Consider the following 6,719-nt stretch of genomic DNA (forward strand, 5'->3'; position numbering starts at 1 on the left):
TATATTTGCGCACCTTTTCACAGCATTCTTACTGCCTCTCACCATCACAAAACCAATAATCACAGGGTTCAGCTAGCTCAGCCAGCATCAGGATAGCCTAAATGCCTAAGCAAACTTGATCTCGCTTCCACAACTCTCCTTGGTTCCTAATGTGCCAACAGTGACATGTCACTCTGTTCTGCAGTCAATCATTCCTCAACCTCAAGTTCCAATCATTTCTAGCCAATTACTGCCAGCACCAATGAACCTAGATGCTCTGTACCAACCAACCACACCACATCATTTCTGTACAGTATGTCTGGGGATATGCTTACAACGTATCAATTGATATGCTTACTGCATATCAGTTAATATTTTTGTAGCATCTCACCCAGTACATTCATAACATGTCATTTTTTTTTATAACCCATTCCTCGGACATTCATATGTTATCACGAAGAAGGGAATTAATCTGGAGTTTGAGTGACTTGACGTTATTGAGCGAATAGGTGGATGTCGCCAAATTCCCTTCATTGATACTATAGGAAGATGATTCACCACAGCCATTTGCAGTCATCATCTGCAAATGGCACTATTCACTGACATTCGGACCTATGTATGCACATTCCTTATGCAGCATACACCACCCATTATAAGCACTTTGTGTATTCACAATACACTCAGCTGCTATGTTTTTCCAACAACACCATCCCACTGGTGTTACCTTTTCAGCTGCATCCACTGTGCCACAGTGAAATCTTCACCTAATCATTTACAATACCCTCTTCACTATCTTGCAGCATTGCCATCAATGCAACCTCACATCCTGTACACTGTTCACCACAGCCCACCCTTCAACCGCCTAAGTACTTACAGCAGATACTTTGTATTGTTGTAAGTGCTTACAACAAATACTTTGTGTTGTTGTAAACACTTACAGCGAATACTTTATGTTGTTGTAAGTGTTCCCAACACCTACAATAGTACTTCACCACCATGTCACTGCTAAAACCCATAGCAACACACTCATAAACTCACCAACCCCACTTGCCATCTTCATCATATGTGCATTAGTGCACTGTGGAAATGTGCTACTCCAGCTACTGCCCACCTTTGTAAAACACATTTGCTGCAATTGCAGCAATGCTTCCCCTGCAGGTTATTTACATATTGTCTTTTCAGTTGCAATTTCTCTGACATACCCTATATGCATGACATGTATAAATGAGCTCAAATCTTATAGTCATAGGTACATACATACATACTTATATATATGTACATATATATATATATATATATATATATATATATATATATATATATATATATATATATATATACATACATGTATGAATATATATATGCCTTCACATGTGTTCCTCTATGTATGTTCTTAAGCATGTTTGGACAGATTCCCCCATCATATGCATATAGGCATCTTAGGTGCACCCATTTCCTTCTTTTCTTTTACATGTGAATGGTCCATTAACTAGTATATAAAGTTTCATTCCCTTCCCACGTGCATTTTTCTACTTTGTGCTAAACTTGATTCTTGCAGGGAATATGTGAAGAGTGTTATTTTCCCTTCTAAGATCAATGTAACTCCAATGTAATAGCTAGATTATGATGAGAATTTATATTTCAAGCATTAGATTAGAATGTATGAGCATACATATCTTAGAAATTGCTTGTTGTCATATCATTTTACCTTTTATCTCAAAAATTCACGGATGAGACCACGAATGGCACATGCACCATTCTAATAGGAGGTGATTAAATTCTAAGTTGATGATTTGCAACAATGGTCATAGTCAGGATGTGAACAAGATTTAGGATTTTCATCTTTTATGGAATAATACTGGATCCACACTGGATCCCTTTTCAAAAAAACATCATATTTGTCTATATTTTTTTCTTTTATCAGGGTTTAACTTAAAATTAACTCAAAATATATATCAATGGCCATAGTCAGGATATATTGAGAGTTAATTTCATTTTAAACTCTATAAATGCACCAAAATGTGTTTTATTCTTCACCTGAATTCAAATATGATTATTATATAATACATTCAATGACCATAGTCAAGGATGTATTATATTTTCAGTCTTATTTCAATTCATTTAAAGAATGAAATATGTTTTTTAAATCCAATTTTCAAATTCTTTAAAATTCATTCAGCATTTAGGGTAGAATTCCATCATGTTTTCAAAATTCTTTTTCAAAAATCCAAGTGATCTTGAATATCAAATCTTCAATTTCTATTTCAAATTCATTCTTCTATCTTATTTCAAAGATTCAAATTTCAATTTCAAAATCCAATTTGACTTTGAAATTTCAAATTCAATTTTTATATTCAAAATTTCATTTTCAATTCAAATTCAATTTCAAAGTTCAAATTTAAAATTTTTGATTCATCTTCTGATTTCAAAAACTCAAGCTCTAAATAAAGTTCATCCTTTATTTTCCATTGAGCCTTGACTAATTCAAAATCAAAGTTTTGAGATTGATTCTGAATCTCAAAATTCGATTTTTCCTAAGTTTTAAATTCAATCTGGGTTTTCAAAACCCAGATCCATCTTCAAAAGTCCTATTTTTGGACTTTCAAAAACCCAAATTCTAGAAATAAAATCCAATCCCCATTTTGGATCCCAGACTTCGGATCCAATTCCATTTAGGATTCCAGAATTCAATCTCATTTTGGATTCCATACTTCGGATCCAATCCCATTTAGGATTCTAGATCCAGAATTCAACTTCATTTTTGGATTCTAGACTTTGGATCCAATTCCATTTAGATCCAGAATTCAACTTCATTTTTGGATTCTAGACTTTGGACCCAATTCTATTTAGGATCCAGATTTCAAATCCCATATGGACTTCTTAAATCCATTTCTACTTTTAAAATTCCATTTGGATTTCTCAAATCCAAATTCCATCCTTATTTCAAACGTTAAATCTGGAATTCAATTCCACTTCAAATTTCATCTCCTCTTCTAAATTCAGGTTTGAAATTCAAATTCAGAAGTCTATTTCTGACTCTAAAACTTCATTTCTTTTCCTCTCAGCTTCAAATCATTCTTTTTAATTCAAGATTTATTTTCCCAACCCTGATTATTTCAAATACTTAGAACTTCAAATATCTTTTCTGATCTATCTCAAGTTCTAAATTAGATTCAACTATTCAGAAATCATTTCTTTATTCCATCATCACATTTTCACTTGAAAAATCTTAGATTTCCAAAAGTGTTTTCTCAAAAGCATACATTTTTTTGCATTTATATTGCATAAGCATGATTCTCTGTGCATTTTAGACTTAGAATAAATTCTTAGATCATATTTCAGCAAAGCAAAAAGGCATAAATTTGATCCTTGGTTTGATTAGCTCTGGTAAAGGCGCCAGGAACGGTCGAACCTCGTACCGATGAGGGAATCCTGTCTCCCAATTTTCCCGTAAATATTTCAAAATGGAGGCGAGTAATTTTTCTAAATATTTTCAAAATTAAGGTCAAGTGAGACCTTGCAAAAGAGTTCCTCTCTCTTCTTCCTTTTCTCATTCTCTCTTCTTTTCTATCTTTTATTCTCCTTAAAAAAGGGAATAGAGGTTAGAAAGGCAAAGAGAAAGGAAAAGAAATGAGAGGAAATTTTTTTGCGATGATCACAGTTTTGGCGACCGTGATGGGACACGTCTCCATCTGGTCGAATTTGTGCCTTTTGCTTTGCTTTGATATTTTCTAAGTCTTTATTCTACAAATGTCAGCTTCATTTTCATGCAAACCTTAGGAGCCTAGACTCTGTCCTAAGCTGACATAATGCATATAGGATTTAAGTATGGTTTGGTAGGACCATATTGAGGAGATTATTCCATGCTCACATTAGACTTAGGTCTGAAATACAACTCTCCTCAATTCTAGGGATTGAATGTAAACAATGTATGCAAGTGTATGCTTCTCTTCATTTTAAATCTATCTCTTTAGGACTTGCATTAGAGCCATTTGATTTCTTGCATGTTGAACATGTTTTTGAAAAACCTCCCTACCTATATTGTCCCGGTCTTCACGTTGTTGGGTTGTCTCACTGAACCATAGTTCGGGAGAGAGCCTCACAACTGGACCACTTATTTGGGTTCGCGCCCCCCTATCACGTACCTAAGGGCCATAGTCTGAGGTATATCAGTAGGTGCTTAAGGATGTTGGGAAGACCATTACCTTAGAACCAGAGAAATATTTCTATGCCACGTACTTTGAGCTTTGGCTTGAGTATATCGGCGTACCTTGATTAGAATCAAATGATCTAAACCCTAGAGTTAGGATTAAGGTCCTACAAGTCATTTCAAATATTGCATTTAGAGTCAGCCTTTAGGGGGTGCTAACTGCGCATCCTTGTTTGTGCAGCTTTGGTTATGCGATGTTTCTCGTATTTTCTTATATATATGTATCAAACCTTTTCAAAAACCCTGGGTATATTATTCAAAACTTCTTCTTATTTTTTCAGAAACCCCAGGTGTATATTTCCTTTGCCTACATTCTTTTCTCTTTTAGATCAAATTTTCTTCAAAAACCCTAGAAAATTCTTTTAAAATTTCCTCGATCTTTCAAAAATTTCCAGGTTTATATCTATTCTTCAAAAGTCTATCCATAAGTCATGCATTCTATCTGATTCTTCTTTTTTCTTCTTTGCCCCAGTATCATTTCGATGGCGTCCAATTCTCTTGATTTTGTCTTTCTCAGAGATCATGTCTTCTATTAGATAAAAGATGGATCCCCGGATCATCGGGTCATCCAGTCTCATCCCTTCTTCCCTCGGTGGTATTATTCTTGGTTCGCCACCTTCTCACGTATGTTCCCAAACCACTTGGATGATTGCGGATTGGAGATGGCATCAACAGTAGGCAAGCGAACCATCAACGGAAGTCTGATTTAGGCTATGGCAGAACGGTGGAATCCACGTACCTGCACATTTTGGTTTCCATGGGGAGAGATGACTCTACTGATGGACGAGTTTAATGATATTATGGGATTGTTTGAACCAGCTGGTCAGCCAGATGACCCTATCGAGCAACAGTTTCTGATCAACATCAAGGGGATAGATGTTCGAGAAGCCTTAACCAGAGCAACAGGGAGCAGATCTTGGCCTCTTATTGAGATCGGTGGAAGTCAGTTCATCGACTTGTTTGGACTCTACCGCAAGTACGAAGCTTACGAAGAGGTTGACACCTTGTCTCGAGCAACAAAAGATAGAATCCAGCATGCCATGATCCTATGCACAGTGGGATTAGCTTTCTTTCAAGATGGTCAAAATTTCATTGATGTCAGAGTCGCCAAACTCTTTCAAAGATGGGGAAGTGTTATCGTCGCGAAATTTTTCCCTCGTCTTCCCTTCCTTGCAGAAGAGAAAAAGAGAGAAACGCTTTCGCGATTCAAACTTTGACCGGATTTTGGAAATTGTTTTGAAATACTCGCCTCCATTTTTGAAAATTGCGGGAAAATCCATGGGATGGGGCTCGACCTGTCGGTATGAGGTTCGACCGTTCCTGCCGCCTTTAACAGAGGTAATCGAACCAAGGACCAAAACTATGCTTGACTTAGCGAAATTATCAAAGTTATGTTCTATCCTAAATGCACAGAGAATTCAGGCATGTGCTATGAGATTTTGGAAAATGCAGCTTGGGAAAACATGATGTATGCTTGGAAAATATTTGGAGTTGAAAAGATTTCCCCAGGAAAAAGCTGAAAGTCAATTTCTCAGGAAACTCAGATGAAAAAATTTGAAATCTCAGGAAAGTTCATAAAGACGGGAAAATTATGAATGGTTGAAAATCCTGTGAAAATGGAAGTGATTCTTGAGAAAAGATGAACCTTTTGAAAAGGGGAACACTCCTTAGGAAAACTTGGATTTTGAGAGTTTTCTTAAGAAAATGATGGAAAATTTATAGGAAAATTCATTGGAGAAGGAAATTCAAAACTTGGGGAATCGAAATCCTGGGAATTTTACCTTTTTGAAATACTCGGAAATCGATTTTGGATCTTGGAGAAAGATTGGAAAACTCTTTTGAATCTCTTAAGAAAATATCGTTTTCCAAAGAAAACTGTGAAAAACTTTGTCTTTGGAAAACCGATTTTTGAAATTCCTTAGAGTTTCTTGAGAAATCGATTTCTTGAGAATGAAGTTTTCTTGAGAAAATCTTGAGAAAATCTTGAGAAAATCAATGATTTCATGATGCAAATGACATGAGTGAATGAATGCACTTTGAAAAGATTTTCTAAGAGATTTGTTGGAAAAATGTGCATTAAGTCAAGATAAATCCTTCACATATTCTGACTGTGGCCATGAATATGTTCAGAATTTAGTTGATTTGATGCACATGATTTTGAAAACTTTGGAAATATGATGTGCATTTTAAGATAGCCTAAGAGTGTAGGCTCAATGTGACTAGTAGAAAGATGATGGATCTGGGTCTCGTCCATATTCCGACTAGGGCCGTAAATATGGATCCCACCAAGTCCATCAACTCCCTAAGAGTTGGTGCACGTGCCATTCGTGAACATCCATAGTGCTTTTGAAATAAAATGCATGAATCATAGAAACAGGATATTGCATAAATTCAAACTATATGATGTGCATCCTAGTCTAAGCAGGAAATAAAATCTCTTATTCCAAAATTTACATTATTACATCACTAAATAAAGGAAATAAAAGAAATTTGCAGACTTCAGCTCCTTCTTTGGAATGTCCCTGCCAAA

Source organism: Nuphar pumila, chromosome 3, assembly GCF_984573655.1.
Source record: "Nuphar pumila chromosome 3, dmNupPumi1.hap1.1, whole genome shotgun sequence".
Classification (NCBI taxonomy): domain Eukaryota; kingdom Viridiplantae; phylum Streptophyta; class Magnoliopsida; order Nymphaeales; family Nymphaeaceae; genus Nuphar; species Nuphar pumila.